Source organism: Pogona vitticeps, chromosome 2 (genome assembly GCF_051106095.1).
Source record: "Pogona vitticeps strain Pit_001003342236 chromosome 2, PviZW2.1, whole genome shotgun sequence".
Classification (NCBI taxonomy): domain Eukaryota; kingdom Metazoa; phylum Chordata; class Lepidosauria; order Squamata; family Agamidae; genus Pogona; species Pogona vitticeps.
In genome coordinates, this window is record NC_135784.1 from 206,787,872 (window position 1) to 206,808,507 (window position 20,636).

At 42.8% G+C, this 20,636-nt stretch overlaps 1 long non-coding RNA gene across 1 annotated transcript; it reads right to left on the reverse strand.

Annotated features, from left to right (window-relative positions):
* Positions 1–9,744: 9,744 nt before the first annotated feature.
* Positions 9,745–18,779, reverse strand: LOC144586521 (uncharacterized). The gene is made up of 2 exons (XR_013541388.1): positions 18,688–18,779; positions 9,745–16,205 (listed from the first exon to the last, which is right to left on the reverse strand). It is a non-coding gene; the product is annotated as an uncharacterized LOC144586521 (long non-coding RNA).
* Positions 18,780–20,636: the final 1,857 nt, after the last annotated feature.

Below are 20,636 nucleotides of genomic sequence, written 5' to 3' on the forward strand. Positions count from 1 at the left end.
AGAGCAGTGATTAAGAATGCCCTTTGTTGTGTCCTCACCAAACACAACTATGAGGGTGGTGGGACCAAGATAAAGGCCTCTCTGGATGATTTTAAAACCTAGGTAGGCTCATACATTTCATTGGTAATGGCAATCAATCAATGTGGCATCCTTCAGTCTCGAAAGACTATGGTAACCTGCTCTGTATGGAGGACTTGGAACAGTGTCTAGTGTGGCTGAGAAGGCCAATTCGAGAATGACAATCTCTTCCACACTGAAGACAAATCCAATCTGTCCCCTGTCCAGCTCCCTGATTTTGCTGCTTTTGTGACTTCCTCTTTGCCTCAGCCTGCTGGACAAGGGTCTCTTCAAAATGGGAGAGGCCGTGATGCAACCCCTGCCTCCAGGCTGAACGTTCAGATGTCAGGGTTTCCCATCTGTTGATGTCCATTCCTAAGGCCTTCAGATCCCACTTGCAGATATCCTTGTATCACAGCTGTGGTCTCCCTCTGGGGGGCTTTCCCTGCACTAATTCTCCATACAGGAGATCTTTTGGAATCCGACCATCAGCCATTCTCATGACGTGCCCAAGCCAATGTAGACATCACTGTTTCAGTAATGTATGCATGCTGAAAATTCCAGCTCGTTCTAGGACTACTCTATTTGGAACTTTGTCCTGCCAAGTGATACCAAAAATCTGTCAGAGGCAACTCATATGGAAGGTGTTCAGCTTCCTCTCCTGCTTTGCACAAAGGGTCCAGGACTCACTGCACTACAGGAGTGAGTTCAGGACACAGGCTCTAAAGACCTGGATCTTGGTATATGTTGTCAGCTTTTTATTGAGCCATACTCTCTTTGTGAGCCTAGAGAACATGGTAGCTGCTTTGCTAATGTGTTTATCCAGCTCAACATCTAGAGAGAGTGTGTCAGAGATTGTTGAGCCAAGGTACACAAGTCATGAAGAACCTCCAATTCTTGCGTGGAGATGGTAATAGAGGGAGGTGAGTCCACATCCTGGCCCATGACTTGTATTTTCTTCAGGCTGATTGTTAGTCCAAAGTCTTGGCAGGCCTTGCTAAAACAATTCATGAGTTGTTGGAGGTCTTCAGCAGAGTGGGCAACAATGGCTGCATCATCTGCGAAGAGGAAGTCCCATATGCATTTCAGTTCGACTTTGGTCCTCACTCACAATCTAGACAGATTAAAGAGCTTTCCATCTGATCTAGCTCAGAGATAGACACCTCTGTTGCCGTTCCAAAGGCATGCTTCAGCATGACAACAAAAAAGATCCCAAAAAAGGGGTGGTGTGAGGACACAGCCCTGTTTCTCTCCACTCCAGATGTCAAAGGGATCTGATGTTGAGCCATCAAAAACTACAGCACCTTTCATTCCCTCATGGAAGGACCTGATGATGTTAAGGTTGGCATCCCTGCTAACCAAATCAAAGGCCTTTGTGAGATCTATGAAGGCCACAAAGAGTGGCTGTAGTTGTTCCCTGCATTTCTCCTGCAACTGTCTGAGGGAGAATACCATGTCAGTGGCGGATCTATTAGCTCAAAATCCACACTGTGATTCTGGATAGACTCTGTCTGCAAGCACCTGGAGCCTCTTCAGCACAACACAGGCAACCAGCTTCCCTACAACACTAAGAAGAGAGATGCCATGGTAGTTATTGCAGTCTCTTCTCCTCAGCGTAACAATACACCCACAACAAGACACACTAATCACCCATCTACAGAAAAAGACAAAAGCCTATCTCACAGCCATAAATACTGGCACTCCCAAGCCATCTACACCGGGGCACAGAGTGCTGTCCTCTGAAGATGCCAGCCACAGAGACTGGTGAAACGTTAGGAAGAACAACCTTCAGAATGTGGCCAAAGAGCCTGAAAAACCCAGAACAACCAGTGAACAGTGTGCTGGGCTGTATTTCAGATGATCTGGGTTCCGTTCCCCACTCAACCATGAAACCCACTTGATGACCTTGGAACAGCCATAGTTTCTCAGTTTCACATACCTTACAAGATTATCGAATGGAGTAAGAAGAGCCATGCACATTGCCTTGACTTATCTGGAGGAAATGAGGCATGTAAATGCAACACATCATCATCATACACTGAATGGTGAGAGGACAAATGTTTCATGAAAGCCCATGAAATGATTACATGGGGGTGGGCAATGGCAACACCATGGCAGGTCCCATTCCATAACCAACACACATTTAGCAGGAAGTCCCAGCATCTCTGCAAAGAACAGACAGGACGTCTTTCCATGGGCAGCAGCTGTACCATGAAGCAGAGGGAGAGAGCTGCCACAGGCAGCAGATTTTGGAGGTGCCGTGCATGCAAGTTAATTATTAGCTATTTAACTGATAGTTTTATTTTTGCTACCTTGAAAAAAGAAAGAGAAATTGAGAGATTATGGCTAAATATGGTCTCTAATATTAAAGGCTGTATGTCTCTGAATGCTACTTGCTGGGGAACACAGCGATTCATGTCTGGCTTGTTGCCTTCTCAGAGGCCTCTGGCTGACCAACATGAGTGGGGCTGGCCCAAACCATTTGTTGCTTGGGGCAAAACAACCAATGTTGCCCCAAGTCACCAGAGCCAAGGTACAGAGTGCTCCAATCCAGCACGTACAGTATTTTGGCACCTGAGGAAGAAAGTCCCAGAAATACCTCCCCCCCCCAACTCCCTCCTGGATGTAGAAACAAAAAACACGACTAAGAATTGCCTGCCTTATCCTGATGCTCCAAAATTGGCACCTGAGGCAATCACCTCACTTTGTCTAATAGAATGACTGGCCTGGATGTGTCAACGGAATATGGGAAAGATTTTGGCCTCTGGCCTTCCTGCTGTGGAAAACTATTGAAAAGCTGTATCAACTCTCATTAGTGCTGTTGGAGTGTATTTGATCCCACCTGTCAACAATGTGTTGAAAAGTAGTACGTAGTGTCTGTCATACTTGGACCTTGTGAAAGTCACTTATGTTGTGGTATAGGGAGATGTTTTATCTAGGTACAGTGGTGCCCCACATGATGATGATAATCCGGCCCATTGAAATCGCTGTTTAGTGAAATCGTCGTCATGCGAAAACCCTTTCCCCATTGAAATGCATTGAAACCCAGTTTAATGGATTCCAATGGGGAAAATACCTCCTCGTCCAGCAAAGATCGCCCATAGGGAAGCCATTTTGCGAGTGCTGATCAGCTGTAAAAATGGCTGCCCTGCGAAGCATGGGTCCGGAAAACGCAGGACAGCCATTTTGCAAGGCTGAAAAAATCGTCGTCTTGCAAACAAACGGTGCACGAAGCACAGACTTAATTGACGTCCAGCAAAAATCCCCCATTGGAATGACTGTTTTGTGAATCGCTATAGTGATCACAAAACATCATCGCTATGCGGATTCATTGTTTAGCGGGGCTGTTGTCTTGCGAGGTACCACTGTATTAGTACGGTATCTAGTAAGTATCTTAGCACTGAAGATTCAAATTTCCATTAAAATTGGGGAAATATAGTAATATTAAATTAGAGATTCTTTAACTATTGGAATTTGTCTCTTCAAACAATGTGGGAATCAGACACTTGCGAGGGATCTAAATAATTCTCAGCAACCCCTCGAATAATTCCTTGGATTTCTCATGAGGAGCCGTTACTTTTAGCGTAAAAATAGTTCCTATTTCTAATTCAGATGTGTCCATGAGCCAGTTATGTCAAAATGCAGCTGTCTGGATAGCTCAGTAAGCTGTGGAACCAGAGCTTGGGAGTTCAATTATCCACTGTGTATTGCAGAAGAACCAACCTTTATAATCCCAGGGCGCCCCCAGAAGAAAGGAATGCTAAACCATTTTTGTGTACTTTATGCCTAGAAAACTCTGAGAATTCCCATACGTCAGAAAGTCAGAACTGACTCAATGACACTATAAACAAACAAACAAACAAACAAACAAATAGTTTGTGTTGATTTTGAAGAAATAATAAAATAAAATTCTCTTCTCAAAAGACAGTATGTGCAAAACATTAGTTATGGAGCTCTATCAGTGAGATTCCTAACAGAAAACTAAAGTTTAGAAGCATTTTCTCCCCGCATTTCATTTCTAGCCATGATTACATAGGAATCACTCATGTGGTTTCAGTTCCGCTTTCTAAATTCAAAAGGAAAAAAAAAAGAATAAGAAAGTGGGGGGAAATCAAAGCAAAACTCAGCTTGTCTGTTTTGGGGTATAAACCACAGAGTTTGGCTTAATTTCACCTAAAACCACAATTTGTCTCAGAGTGGCTCAGAATTTAAGCTCAGGATCATGAACTTTGGCAAACCTTTCAGAGCAAGTCAGGGTCCAATTACACTGCAAGTTAATTCACTGAGCATTCAGACTTCGTGTAGAAATCTGAAACAGGGCAAGTTTTGCGTTGTTTCCCCCTTTGCTTTCACAACGGCCATCCATGATGCAAGAATCATACCCAGTGAATTTTGTAAAATCAACAGTGTAACTCTACTTAGAATATTGGAGCTATTTATTAGGTTCTGAAGACGGAAGACCAATTGTTTAGTTGTAAATACAGAAGCATTGGGTCCATCAATGAGACTCTCTCTCTCTCTCTCTCTCTCTCTCTCTCTCTCTCTCTCTCTCTCTCACACACACACACACACACACACACACACACACACACACACACACACACACACACACACACACACACACACACACACACACACACACTGCATCCATGTGCCTGCCCCCTCATTCATGAGCACATGTGCACACATATTCATACACTATAAACTATGAGTTTAACATGCAAGGCATATTTTGTCTGCTTATGACCATACACAATGAAGGAACTGGAAAATAAATTCTGCATTTTCCAACCTTGATATTTACTTTACTTTTACTTTAATTAGATTTATACCCCACCCTTCTAGACCAGGTCTACTCAGGGCGGCTTACATACATAAAAACATTACAAACAGATCCTTGTATTGAAGAATCTTGGACCACCGAGGACAGCAATGCACGTCTTATTATTGCTATGTGTATAGAACAGACGAACTGGGATATGTAGAAAGGACAGATATTACTTGAGCAAAAACTCATTTGACATCCATGTTAACTGATCTCCTTAAGAATTACTTAGGATTCTTTGAACAGACCCTATTTATTACCTACAAGTAACTCTCCCCTCCAGAGGCTCCTCTGTGGATTTGAATATCTTACTGCCGTGGATTTTCCAGCTGCAGAACCTTGGTTAAAACCTTGGAAGAGCATCGAACATTTGGGAAAGCGCTAATGTAAACAAACAAACAGCTGTTGTCATTACAGTGTATTTATTAGTGCATAGTGAGCAAGAATGTGACTCATTCTCCATGCCAATTTTGTTGTGTTTCTCCATATCCCTTCTACGTTTTCTTCCTTCGTTGTTTAATTCTGGGTTGTGATACACGTTGTTCCCATTTTCAAAGTGTCCACATTTCCCTTTTTGCATTTTTTATTCTGGGTGTAGTTACTCATCCATTATACTTAATGAATGCATTTGGCCCCTCCCAGGTTGTCTAAATAGTATTTGTGCATTCCCCCCCCCAACTGTACATATTTTTAGTTGTTTTAATTTTAGATGTTGGGCACTGCTTTGTGCACCCCTTATTCATCTGAATCAAGCATGCCCAGCCTTGTAAATCTACAAATTCTTGATACAAGATCTTACCTTTCAATAGATGTGAAAAGAAGGGCTACTTTGAACAAGATTATAAAAGCCCACCAAATTCTTTCCCACTGTAATACTTCTAGAACTGCTGGATAGCTCAGGTTGGAAGTTTGATTCCCCACGGTGCTTCCTTGACAGGGGCTAGACTTAATGATCCATAGGGTCCCTTCCAGCCCTGCAGTTCTAAGATTATTATTATAATATATATTAGATCATAATAAGACATTTTGTATCTAGGTTTGTCAGGAATTAGCGAACACACTACCCATCTCGAAACTGAAGAAGTCCTATCCTCTCAATTAAAATTTGACTTCTGCTATAATGTGAGTGTATTTCCCACCACTTTACACATACATATACAACCCACAACTGTCTCTGTATATGACCCTTCTGTTCCATGTGTTAGTTTTCTATGTGAATGGAGCTATTTGTAGGAATTTTCTTTCATAAGTGGAATGTCTTTTTGTTTATTTGTTTCACGTTGATGGTGAAGTACAAGCTTTCTGTGGGCTGCCCCAAGACATTTTTGATGGAAACATAAATGTTTCTCCCCTCTCTGCTTTCCCTCTCTACCTGCCCACCCTTCATCAAGGTATATAGTGCTGAAGATTCACAGATCTATTTGATGAAAAATCCCACAACCCCTTCCCATGGGAATAAAAATACAGTGACAATAAACTAAATCAGAATAATGATGAATTATCTTAAAATACAACAATTCACTTTGCCTGACAGTAGGGCTGGCTTTTTGGCCCTTTAGCTGCGACCAGTTTTTGTAATCACGAAGGCAATGAGAGAAACATTACATTGTGCTAATAAATTTTAGAGAGAAATACAGAGAAAAATTGGCAGGAATCAAGAACCTGGATAATTTTTGACAGAGGTCCAAATGTTAGAAGATTTTAGAATCCAAGATACATTTCCAGATCAAGAACTATGATTGATATTAGAACCTGCACATCAGCTATCAGGATGTTTGGCAGTTGTAGCCTTGTAAAACAGCAATACGATTTATTCTTGACTGCTTCCTTTATAAAATAATAACATCTAATTAAAGACAGAAAGGTACAAGAGCTCCCCCACCCCTCCATCTTTAATACTAACGGAACTCAATATAAAAGCCATAAATTTCTACAGCAAACTTTTTGAACTATTGGGTCTTTGGTTTTTTTTTTTTAACATCTTGAGCTCATGTGAGGCCAAGACACTGTTATGTATCTTCACAGCCAGAGAAGAGGGCAATGAGGAAAACAAGAGAGAGGAGGGAGAAAGTGAAAAGACGAGTAATTAAATAATTATTTCGACAAGGCTAGTACAGTAATCTGAACCAGATGTTTGGAATTCCATGGAATGCCTGATTCTCAGAGGTACATTCGTGTGCGTACGGTCGACACGTTCTCCAAATGTCAGTGCATTTATCCTAAGGGATGGACAACATTCCACATTCATGCACTGGATAGTTCTCATCCACAAGCCAATGGCATTACTTAGTCAGGGGCTACTGGACCCAAGATGTCCAAGTTACACATATCTACTGGGTCATTTCCACATAAGCTTTAGCAGATGGTGGCTACCCTGAGCTAGAAACACAGAGGGCTGCCAAACAAACAGTGGGTCCTTCTACATTCTAGTACTCCCGTAATCAAGAGAAGCCCAATGCACTGTTAACCATTGCTGGATTTTGGCATTTCATTCTGGATTAAGCATAGAATTTAAGCCTTGTCCTTGGAGAAGCGTATATAAATAGCTATCAAATCAGGGGCATTTGTGAGGTTTTTGGAGTTACTTTCAGTAGGGAGCCCCAGTTCAACCCTGGGGCAGAGTAACAGTACTTTGGGCATTCATGGGATAAAAGAATAATAAGACAGCCATATGAATGGAAAAAAGAGGAATCAAAAGTAATGCAGCAGACATGAGCTGCTGGTGTCATAGCAAAAGGCAAGAGACAGCTGAACCCTCCAATAACAACCAAGATTTCCCTCGGGGGCTACAACCACAGTTTTGCAAGGTAGAACTCAGATGGTGGTCACTGCCTTGCAGTCGCTCCGCTGGCCATTTCATGGCGCTTTAGAGCAAAAACAAAGATTTGTGTCACGGTTCAGAGTGGTTTTTGTTGCTGAGGCTTGAGTTTCTGATAAAATGCTCTTCTTGCTCTACAATAGAAGTACAGAGATCCACATAGGAGCTACAAAGTTGGCTGAGGCCTGATCCACTTCAGCTGCAGCAAGGTCCACTCCTAACTGTGGCTAGTGACTGTTGGCTTTGGATTGAAGTTGGCCACAGCCCACCTATCCCCACCCAGGTGAGATACTGGTGGCTCCACGTGGAAGCTGTTTGTGGCCTGGCCCATCCCCACCCAGGTGATACCCCGCTGGCTCCAAGCTAGAGCCGACCACAGTGCAGTCTGCCCTTCTCCCCATCCCAAATACCCCATATGCAGGCTTCAGGACTTAGAGAATGAAAATGGTGGTCACCAGATGGTAAACATGTGCAGAAACTAGCAGACCTGCCATGACCCGGTCCACCCACACCAGTCTGTGGTAAAGCCAGCTCTGCCACTGTAAAAGCCCAAGGCAGGGGCTTTCCTCCCACATGAGTGATGATGAACCATGCAGTTAGCTGATGCACTGCGCTATCTCATGATGTTTTCTGGGCCAATGGTGATGTTCCAAAGAGGCCAGCTCTGGGGAAAGTCAGCTTTATAAGGCTTTCTTTCTTGCCTCTTGCACTGACTGCATAGTTACACATTCATGTCACTTGCATGTGCGCCCCTTCCTTTTGTTGTATTGGAACCATGTTCTCCCTCCCAGCTGCAAAATGATTTGGGGTAGCTTGACTTTGAAAGGGCAACTAATTCTTTAATCTGACAAGAAGTCTGTTTACTGATATGGGTCTTCATCCCTGTCTGCTGTGATTTTCCCTCAGTGGCATGGCTATGGGGATCATAGCTGTAGCTAGCAATCCTGGCACGCAGGAAGAGAGTAAATAATGCACTCTCAAATCAAACTTGCCATTCACAATGTGAAAATAGTAGAAAAGGCAATTAGAAAAAAATGATAAATTTGTCAGCCATATGTTTAACTGGCTGGCACAAAGGCATAACTTTAAATTTATTGCACAAACCAAAGAACAACAACAAAACTTTCATAATTGTGGAGTACTGGTAGCAATGAATTTTCAGTTTAGTACTGATGAGCAGGAATTGAGAATAAACTGTGTAATTAAAAAAGGACTATAAAATGCAGTTATGTAGATGGCAGCTTCCTGGGGGTAATGGAGGTTGACATATATGGGGAGAGGAGGGAGAGGGGGAAAGATGGAAGAAAGCCTCAGTCTGAACATGTGATGGAAATATTTATTCTACACCATCCTTAGGTGCTTTCGGTTTCATTTTGCCTGGGCAAGTGTGTCTCGCTGAGGTATATACACTTGGCAGGGCAGGTGAATTTGCCCCCTGCCAGCAGCTAATAACATAATTTGCTTCATTTATACATACTTCCCCTATGTACTAGGGATGTGGTGGCGCTGCGGGCTAAACCGCAGAAGCCTGTGCTGCAGGGTCAGAAGACCAAGCAGTCGTAAAATCGAATCCACGCAACGGAGTGAGTGCCTGTCGCTTGTCCCAGCTCCCGCCAACCTAGCGGTTCGAAAGCATGCAAATGCAAGTAGATAAATAGGGACCACCTCGGTGGGAAGGTAACAGCGTTCTGTGTCTAAGTTGCACTGGCCATGTGACCACGGAATATTGTCTTCGGACAAACGCTGGCTCTATGGCTTGGAAATGGGGATGAGCACCGCCCCCTAGAGTCAAACACGACTGGACAAAAATTGTCAAGGGGAACCTTAACCTTTACCTTTATACCCATGTACTATTCCTGCCTTGGGGTTGTGACCTTTCCCCTTTTTTATTTCTTTCTATCCATCTCTAGCCAAAACCTCCTGGTCCTCCCCAGGTTCTCGGAGAACTCCAAATGAAGCTCAGGCCATTTCACATTGTGAGCCCCTCTCATTGTTTGAGATGTGAAGTCTAAAAACCTTTTGACGTAAAGAATGTCTTGTAGAATTTTTCTGTTCATTTCTAAGCATGCACAACAATATAAATTTATTTAGTCTTATCTTTATGCTTTAGCTTCTGGTGAGCATCCGTGCTATCACCACCAATGAAGTCAGGCTGAGACCAAAAAGCCCGGCTGCCAGCCCTTGATTTATTCAATGTTATTTATTTTATTTTTATGCCACCTTTCTCCCCATGGGGGACCTAAGGCAACTCAGAAGAGTTAAAACTATACAGTAGTTACAGATTTAAAAACATAATCATAACATTTTTTTTAAAAAAAATCATCAATATTAAAACCACAATAAAAATAATGTTAAAGCATCTTTTTTTTAAAAAAAACATACATTAAAAAAAACTCATGGGGTTTTAATTTTTCTCCTGCCTGCTTGCTTTGTCTGTCTTTGGAGTCCTGGAGTTCATTCACTCATCTCTGTGTTGCATTTAAACTTCCATCAATTAGCTTCCTATTCTAATGTTTGGCGCCCTTTAAATTTCAGTGCCCCCCGTCAAAGCCCTGTCAACCCTGCCATAGTCATAACTCTGACAGGGACTATAATGACGAGCAGTGGAACTTCAGAATTCATTACTGCTCCAATATTAAATCCCTCACATGGTATCTAAAGGCAAAATTGCACTTTATCTGTAAATGCATTTAACAAAACAATGACAACTACTCAGAAACCGTAAGTAACTTCCAGCCTTTGTGGCAGATTGGACCCATCTCAAAGGCTTGCCTTGATTACGGAGTGAAAGACCTCACTTTAAAAACCAGCCCTTCCCTTTCCCATGCAGCTGCAATGATGGTGATGGTCCGCATAGGCCTTTTAAAATATACGAACCTGCCTCGCCATGACTAACTCAAGCTGCATTGGGATTAATGCCTTACGCCTCTTGACTGTTACATTTGAATATTCAAGTTCTGCTCTCGGTTAACAGGGGGAATGTCATGTTTTGGAGCTAAGGTTCTCATCCTCAGAGAATGAATTGTGAGAAAGTAAGACGGAAGTAGCTAGTAAAACTTGCATGTTTTACGCATTTCAATTCCCAGTTCCTTGGCATAGATACTTTTTAGCGCTGATTTAGAACAGAATCCTATGATCCCATTTATACAATACTTTGTAGTATTAGGTTTTGGAGTTGGCCAGAAATTTAGTACACAGTGACTAAAATGCTGTTGTTTAGTGTAGCAAATCACACTTGAGGGTATCCATTTGAACCACTGGACTTACAGAGGAGTTGACTCACTAAATTCCCATTTTTTTCAATGAGCCTACTTTAGTGTGATTGAGTGTGCCAAGCAGCAGGATTTGTGTCAGAATTTCTGAATTTCACTCCAGTCTCGTACAATATCCAAAATGTCCCCATATAAAAGAGTTAGAATGGACGTTACACATTTTGGGCTTGTGGGATCTTGGAAACATGGAGCAGGACAGGATGTCATGGCAAAGGATTCAGGAACATAGCATGAAAAGGATAACTTCCTTTGAATGGCAAATACCATAAAATTGGCAAACTGCTGTGAATAATCGGTACATAAGAAGGAGGATATATTTCATTTCAGTAAAATTATTTTAAACAAAATTTTCCCAAACTTTATTAATTAGGGTTGAGATAGGAAGTTTAAAAAAGAGAGAGCTAAATGTAGGAAATTTTAAAAAATGACAGATGTGTCTACTTGGGTTACAGTCCCAATGTTGCTAGTTACAGGGTTGCTAGTTCTGTTTTCTGAGGGCCTCCTCATTTTTAAAACTTACATGACAGGAACACATATCATGATCTGCTTCATGCTGGGAATAGCTGTACTTTTTGAATTTGGCCAGTGCAAGCAGGAGATAATTTTAGTTTTTGTTCAGCTTTGAAGAGTTTAACTGAAATGCAACTTCCTGTCAGCTTCCGTGCCAAATTCAAGGTGTTAGTTTTGACTTATATGAAGCTTTAAATAGTTTGGGACTTCGATACCTATCGGGGCATCTCTCCCAAAGGGCAGCTACCTGGCTTACCCGTTCTTTTCAGGCCTTGCTTCTTAGAGTGACCACACCAAGAGAGGTTAACTACAATGTCAACTAGAAATCAGGCCTTCTCAGTGTTGGCCCCATCACTATGGAGTGCTCTTCCTCTGGAGATGTGCCAGGCTCCCTCCCTCTGTATCTTTAGAACACTTGTAAAGTGGAACTCTATAAAGAAGCCTTTAAAAACGTACTACATCTGAGGGAATAATTTTCGGACCTCTCGCCATATGAGTTCTTTTGTTTTGTACATTGTGTTATTAAGTTGTTTAAGGGAATGGTAGTTTAGGGTTTTATGTTCCCTTATCTGTATTCACCGCCCAGAGTAGTGGCTTGCCATTAAGTAGGATGTATATAAATTACGTAAATAAAATAAATAAATAATATTTGTAAAAGTCTTCATATTCAGAACCTGAGATTCTAAGGAATTGCATATGGTAGAATGTAACACTGTCACATTGGTCAGCCTAGGCTTGAATTTTCGGGCACCTCACCATGTTATTGTTACATTAGATATACCATCTCTATTTTGGAGATGTTCCTAACCTTGGGCTTGGGAACTGGTTTGGGGTAACAGGGTGGATTCCCACATTGCTAACCTTGCACAGGCTGGATTACATTTTTTCCTCTTCATATTGGAGACAGAAAGAATTTGGTGTTTAAAAATTTCAGAAGTGGAATAAAGGATGGCTGAGTTTTCCATCCCCGTTTGCAACCCTCATGTCTTATTCCCATTGAAAAGTGTCCACTGTGTGGTATAACTGGGACACAGAAGAGTAAGTCACTCTGCCACCACATCTTTAGAGGACAGTCCTATTTTCTGTCTACTGCTGCCCAGATGGCCATGTTCAAATTTAAATAAGAAGTGCCAATGAAAATGTTTCAGGAGGAAGTAAGTCACCAAATGTGCTTGGCTTGGTCTGGATATGAATGTCAGGAAGTCATAATACTTGCCTCAAGTAATAGGCGAGCACTGCCAATCTCCCATTTTTTTGTCTCGAGTATTAGGGTTCAGATATGCAAAATATGCTTATCTTTGTTGGATTGTTGATGTGCTCTGTTTTTAATGAAATGATTAGGTCATTTAGTCTTGCTTAGCCCCAGGGCTAAGGGACATGGTGGCGCTGCGGGTTAAACCACAGAAACTTCTGTTCTGCAAGGTCCGAAGATCAGCTGTCATAAGATCAAATCCACGCAATGGAGTGAGCTCCCGTAGCTTATCCCAGCCCCTGCCAACCTAGCAGTTTGAAAGCATGCAAATGCGAGTAGATAAATTGGTACCACCTCGGTGGGAAAGTAACTCCATTCTGTGTCTAGTCGCGCTGGCCACATGACCATGGAAACTGTCTTCGGACAAACGCTGGCTCTATGGCTTGGAAACAGGGATGAGCATTGTGCCCTAGAGTCGGACATGACTGGACTAAATGTCAAGAGGAACCTTTACCTTTACCTAGCCCCAGGGCTCTGTGACATTCTTTAGCAATGTAAAACTGAAAGTTCTATTAATTTACTTAGATACCTATTGATAAACCTTGCAAACACCATTACACAGAAATGAGCATCTTATTCAGTTATATAACAGACAACACAAGTAATTATACAAACAACAAAATGCTGTATTTTGTGTGCCTAAGACCTTGGCAACACCATCACTACAGAAGGTGCTTGTAGGACTACGAAACTGAAATTTCAATAAAAATCCAAGATATCTTCCTCAACTGGACTGGGTATCCATAATCAGCTGTGTATGCAGAATCTTCAAAACCCTAGAATGAAATATACATTCAATTGCATATACATGAATTCACTATGTCGATTTATCCCCCAACACAAACATATAAGAATTAGACCAACTTGGCAAGGGCCGTAGCAGTTTAAGTGGCAACTGCAGTTCTGGCCCTCTCAACAATCCCGTTCTTTCTGATTCAAATCTCTTACTCACAGCCCCACTCTTTTTTAATCTCACCCTTTTAGACTGAACCAATATTTCCTAGGGGTTACAGTGGCAGAAGTACTGTGCTCTTATCCTGCCCTTGGATAAATTTGGCTTCTTATACTGGTATAGACAATAATACAATTAATAGATTTTTAGGCATGAATGGAATCTCAGAGACAAGCTAATCCAGTCTCTTGCCAGTGGATGAATGTATGGGGTGAATGTATGGTTCACAAACAGAGATAAGATGATCTTCAGAGCATAGTGTCTAATCAGTGGTAGAAAATTTTTACTCATATGTTGGCACCTCTAAATATATGAAGTATCAAAACAAATGTTTTTGCTCAGAAAACTGAGCTGGAAGCCTGCTGTTTCTTCAGATGAATCAGCAGCAAATTCAATCAATAAAATAGGCAGTTCATTTCTGTTTTTAAAAGAAAAATGTGTGTGAGAGTTTGTGTGTGGTTTATTATGCTTTTAGACCACTCAATAAACTGATGTTCTGTTGGTGATGTATAGTACATTAAAAATGAACATACTGTAATTCAAACAATAAGCATGACCAAAGGCAACACAAAACCAAGAATAAAACCAGCAGTGTCAAAATATGACAGCATATAAAACCAAAGCAAGACCAACAACAAAACAGAAGAATGCCAAGCACTAACAGCAGTTTCTAATATTCCCAGGGGAATGAACACTTTCCATCAGGCACAAAAATGTTATTTCTGCAGAAGCATTTCACAAACAGTGCCACCACTGAAAGTGTTCTCTCTCTCTCTCTCTCTCTCTCTCTCTCTCTCTCTCAGCCACTCACTTTGCCTTGCTCTGGCAAGGGGGTAGTATTCAGCAATTCAATTTACATAAAGACACAAGCCCTGTTGAGATATTATGTCTGCAAACTAAAATGGTGATCAGGGGAGGCTTTGAATCAGAGGAGATCCATTAGGCAGATCCATTAGGCAGGTAAACACACATTCACTTCTCTGCATATTTTCATCTAGAACATGCCAAAAGTCTGAGTGGCTGTACTGGGAGGGCACGTTGGGGGCAGAGTCTTTATCTGGTCCCCCATCCCCAACACCCATTTAAGCCCTCTCTGCAGTTTCACCTGTGTGTGTGTGTGTGTGTGTGTGTGTGTGTGTGTGTGTGTTTTAAAGATAAAATAAATAATAAGGGAATAAATTTCTAAAAATAAAAAATTGTGTTAAATTACAGCTAATTGAAATCATTAATAAATAGTACAGGCGATAATCTGTAGAATACTGAAAGGTAGTGATAATCTGTAGAATACTGAAAGGTAGTGTTTTAAATAGATAATAAAGGAAGGGGTTTTTGAAAAGGGTTTAGCTGATTTTATACTATTGCTTTTACATTTATGCTAATATATTGGTTGACACTTATTAGTGGCAGTGTAATAATAGTCCATAGGTAATTTTAACCTTGAGGCAGCTTGGGTGTTTGATCTCAAGCAGCTGGGCAAGGTTGGACACCCAAAGCGTTGAGTTGTGTGGATGATGGCTTCCTAGAAGGGCCAAGGCAATAAGAAGGGCAAGCAGCCTGCTAAAAAGTGTGCAGCTCCCGAAGTTTTATCACCTCAGTCATCCTCAGATGAGGAGTCTTGGCCTATTTGGCAACAACTGCAAGAAAAAAAATGGCTTTAGAACCTGAGCAAGCAGTGCAAAAGGCGCAGCAGTTTAGTGGAGCACAACCACGCTGTTCGGCTTGGGATGCCAAGACTCATAGATAGGCTAAGCTCAGGGCCATGGCAGATAACCTGATGTTTCAATTTGCTGCTCTAGAGGCAGAGCAGCAAGCCCCTGGGCTATCCAGGAAGGAAGCGGATGTGTCTGCAGTAACACCACAGCATCAAAGCGAGGATAAGGAGAAAGAGTCACAGACCCTGGAGGCACCTGGACCGTTGGCAGCGGCTGGTAGTCAGCAAGAGGCCATGGAAGAGGAGGCAATAGGTTACCAGTGGGGCAGGGAGGAGCATGATGTGTTGCTGTCTATGTCATCAGGTGAGCTGGCAGCTGCACTGGACACTCTCCCAATATTGCCTGCCTGGCCATGGCCAGGAAGTAGCCAAGGTAGTTCACCATTTCACACAACATATGGCACACAGGGATTTAGGGCCCCAAATACTCCTTGGCCTAGTATAAGTACTCAGTTCAGGAACTGGGTCACTCCAGCGAGTTTGACAGCTGGTGTGGGGGTTTGGCCCTACCCCTCGGTACTCAACACCAGGTACAACTGTCTCTTTAAAGGCTTCACTGTTCAGGGACCATGCTATGCCATTGGGCAATGAACTCACCCCAGCAACCAAATAAAAAACTTGATGAGAAAATATATTTACCTCTTTGAGCTCCTGAATAGAGATATAGAGAAGAAGGATATTGATAAGGAGGATGAAAAAGACAAGGAGAAGCGTAGGAGACGCGTAGGAGGCGTAAGCCGAACTGGACATGGACAAACTGACTTCCTGGTTTTCTAATTTCTGCTGGTGTGGTCGTGAAAGCTCAGCCCTGGAGAGCACAGTCATTGTTTCAGTACCTTGATTTGATATATAGGGCTTACATTGATTTTGCCAGGCAAGCATGGCTGATCTATGATGAAGCATTTCGTATGAGAAGTGCAATTCACCCAAATTTAAGATGGGACAAGCCTTGGGACTTTGGCTGCAGTCTATGACGCCAGCCAGGCCAAATTTAGGCGACAGATTCAATAGTGGGCATCTTATACATAAAATTTGGGCAAAATCAGACCCCCCATGTAGGCACGGAGCAGGTGGTTCACCTGCTCTATTGGGATTACAACGTGAGAGGTACATGCTTGAGAAAAGCATGTCATTTCAGACACAAATGCTCAGTTTGTGGAGGGCAGCATTCCAGTTCATCATGTCTTAGGGCCAGAGCTCAAAGAAACAGCAAAGACCCTGGAGGTAGCAAAAAGTCCAACAGTGGAGGGGGTAACTCTAGCAAAGGACCCTGGTCCAATTAAGGTTTCTGTCTTAGAAATTTGGCTGTGTGAATACCTAGGTGGGAAGATGCTGAATACCTTTTAGAGGGTTTTCAGTGTGGTTTCAGGATACCAGCAGTGGGAGAGCATAAGCTGTTCTTTGCGCACAACCTGAAATCTGCTAAAGGGAAGGAAAATATAGTTCAGGAAAAGATTGAGAAGGAGGTTAGGGAAGGCATAATGTTGGGACCATTTTCAAACACCCTATTAGAAAACCTGAGGGTTTCGGCACTGGGTGTGGTGCCCAAAAAGAACCAGGGGGAATTTAGGCTCATACATCACTTGTCATACACACAGGAAGAGTTGGTGAACGATGCCATCCCTCAGGAACTGTGCACGGTGCAATACACCTCATTTAATGAGATGGTTCATACTGTTAGGAGGTGCAGCATGGAGTGAAGCTTGTGAAACACTATGTAAATTCAGCATTTCATATTCTCCCTGTCCACTCCCAGGATTTTGACCTATTGGGTTTTCATTTTCAAGGCTCCTACTACATAGATAGGGCATTGGCTATGGGCTATTCTATTTCATGTGCGGTGTTTGAATGTTTCAGTTTGTTCCTGGAATGGAAGCTCAGATGCAAAATAGTGGGTTTAGAGCTGATATGGCTTGCTCTTGTGGAGCATCTACAGCAGTTTATTGTATACTTACAAAGGAAGGGACTTGCACCTGGGTCCATACAGGGCAGGATGTCAGCTCTAGCTTTTCAGGCTAGGGTTCAGGGGTATCAGGACTATACTGTACCTCTGATTTCTGTATAAGGGTGATGTGTCTAAAGTCATATTGCAATGGCAGGATGTTAGGATAGTGGACAAGACGATTCAGATTCAGATTTGCTGATTCAAGGTGGACCAGAGCGGTAAGGGTGCTGATCTGACTCTGGCACCTTGTCCTACAGAAGGGTTATGTCCGGTTACAGCAGTGGGGGCATATTTGGAAGTCAGGGGGCCAGGACAGGAGTATTTCTTCGTGCATAACGATGGTTCCCCTTTAACGAAGTACCAGTTTTGGAAACTGACAGACATAGCGCTACACAAAGTAGGAATTCAAGGCTTAAAATTTGGCACACACTCTTTTAGAATCAGTGTTGCTTCCACTGGTGCCGCCTTAGGCTACCATCCAGAAGATATTAAAAGGTTGGGGCGGTGGTCTTCATCAGCTTACTGCAGATATAGCAGAACACTCACTCCCTCACGTCTAGGCAAGTGTTCAGAGGGTCAACACTGTGTGGAGAAATGTTAATGGAAGTATGCAGAGCTGTGTGCACTGGCTTTGAATCAGTGATTGGTCACTGGGATATCTGCATGGATAGGCCTGAGCTTTTTTGGAGTGATGACGTGCACCTCTCCAATAGAGCCTTGGAGGTCTTTCTTAATGACATCAAGGGAGGCCTGCTTTTGGAGCTTGAGAAGCTGGATGGTGGGCATGAGACTTAGTGTTGCTAGTCCCTATGCTGTGGTGGGTAGTATGGAGAGAACAGTTTTTTGTGAGTCCCCTCACAATTACAGGAAATGTATAGTTCATCTGACTTCCCAGCGCTGTGGATCGTGCGATTACAGTGCTTTGGGGAAAGATGTGCTGTGGCCACACCTGGACCAACAGTCAACAAGGAAAATGTGGCTTGAGGTCTGGGGGTGGTCAGATTTGGCCCAGCCGGGTTCTCGCTGTCTTCACAACTGTGAGAACTTGGGGCTAGGGACTTGCCCATTTGTTTGGCAACTGGTCCGTTGAGACCCCTGTGCAAAACCTGACTCTGCACTATGGCAGGACACCCCCCCCCTTTATGGTAGGCAAGAATGATTATTTAATAAAATGTGGCCCATGTTTATCAAATAATACTTGCAGTTCATCATTATTTCGGGGTAAGGGGGCAAAGGACTTTTGCGCATGCTTTTATGGCAATCGGGACAGCCTCCAAACAAAGGACTACATTAGGTGTACAAGGGGTACAGTCAGAATAAATCTCAAAAATTTGGTTTAAACTACCTCAAAAGGGATGTGGTGGTGCTGCAGGTTAAACCACAGAAGCCTCTGTGCTACAAGGTCAGAAGATCAGCAGTGGTAAGATCGAATCCACGCCACGGAGTGAGCTCCTGTCACTTGTCCCAGCTCCTGCAGTTCGAAAGCAGTAAAAATGTGAGTAGATAAATAGGTACCACCACGGTGGGAAGGTAACGGCGTTCCATCTCCAGTCGCATTGGCCACGTGACCACGGAAACTGTCTGTGGACAAACACTGGCTCTATGGCTTGGAGACGGGGATGAGCACTGTGCCCTAGAGTTGGACACAACTGGACTAAATGTTAAGGGGAACTTTTACCTTTACCTTACCTTAAGAGGACATAGGTCAGATAAAGCAAACAATTGGTACCCGTAGAGCATTTGAGCAACAGCTTTAGTCTTCAAAAACCTGAACGGCTGAGGGGATATGGTGACCCGTTTGGTGTGAAAAAATCTTGTTAAAGCCTCTGCAGTTTAATGAGCATTCAGTGCTGCATGCTTTATATGGGGGCCCCAGGAACACGAGGCATGAAAGATTATGCCCAAGTATTTGTAGCTGGAAACCTATTCTATGGGATGACCATTGATAACCCAATTTTGCTTCACTTTTCTTCTACTGACCACAAGAATTTTGGTCTTCTGATAATTAATTGCTAATTGCTCCCGATTACAGTAGGAAAAAAGCCCCCTCAACAATCTTCTCAGTCCCACACGTCAATATTGATTGATTGATTGATTGATTGATTGATTGATTGATTGATTGATTGATTGATTGAATTTCTATCCTGCCCATCTAGACCAGAGGTCTACTCTGAGATGTAATGAGAGTAGAACCACATCGTCTGCATAAAGCAGCATTGATACATGATGTGAGTGCAGCTTGGGGGGATGAAATTCAGGCTTAGATAAATCTTCAACTACAGTGTGCCTCACTTAATGGGCGCACCGTTTAACGACGAATCAGCATAGCGATCTGTTTTTTCAGATTGCTAATGCGATCGCATTGCGATGTTTTCAATGGCAAAACATCGCATTGCGATGATCGGTAAGCGTTTCGCTTACTGATCTTCGCATTGCGATGTTTTTTTAAACAGCTGATTGGTGGTTCCAAAATGGCCGCCGGACACCCAAAATGGCTGCCGCAACCATTTTCACGCCCTGCCCTCGCTTATCGAGGGCACGAAAATGGCGGCGCTATGGAGGAACTTCGCTGAACGGTGAGTTTGGGGGCCCATAGGTGTGACAAACCCAGACCTACTGGGATCTGCCACACGTTAACTAAGCTGCCACCAACCATTCCCTATAAGAAGTCACACAGACCAGGGATGGATTTTTAAACAAATAAAAGAACAAGGTTTATTTAAATCACACACAGGGAAAATAAAATGATTAGGTGAATAAGATATAGTAACGTGGCTTAGTCTCATTCATACATGCATACAGTTTGGTTCACACAGAACACTTAACTTGAAGCACAGACCCTGAACCTATCAGTTCTGGCTAACCAACAGACACCTGAACCTATCAGGTTGGTACTGACACACAGTAGTACCCTGTCTGACACACAGACTCCCACACCAGCTTCTTCTTCCCAGCTGCTGCTTCGTCTCCTCCCAGCGTCTTCACTTCTCCACACACGCATCACATATATATACAGTACAGCCCCTCCTCCTGATGTCCCGCCTTCCACTCCCCATAGGATGGAACTTTCCCTCCAAACCCATGACAGACAGGTAACATCAGTGCTGTATGTAACACCTCCCCTCTTTATAAGTTGTTTTGTAGGGGGAAAGCTAACGTGCTTTTTCCCAAAAAACAACCTGGATAAAACACACAACAACAGGTATACATACCATATCATACTTACTTATACTTACATTCTAAGTTAACCATAGCAATTAGGCATTTAAACATTTACCATATACATTACATCAA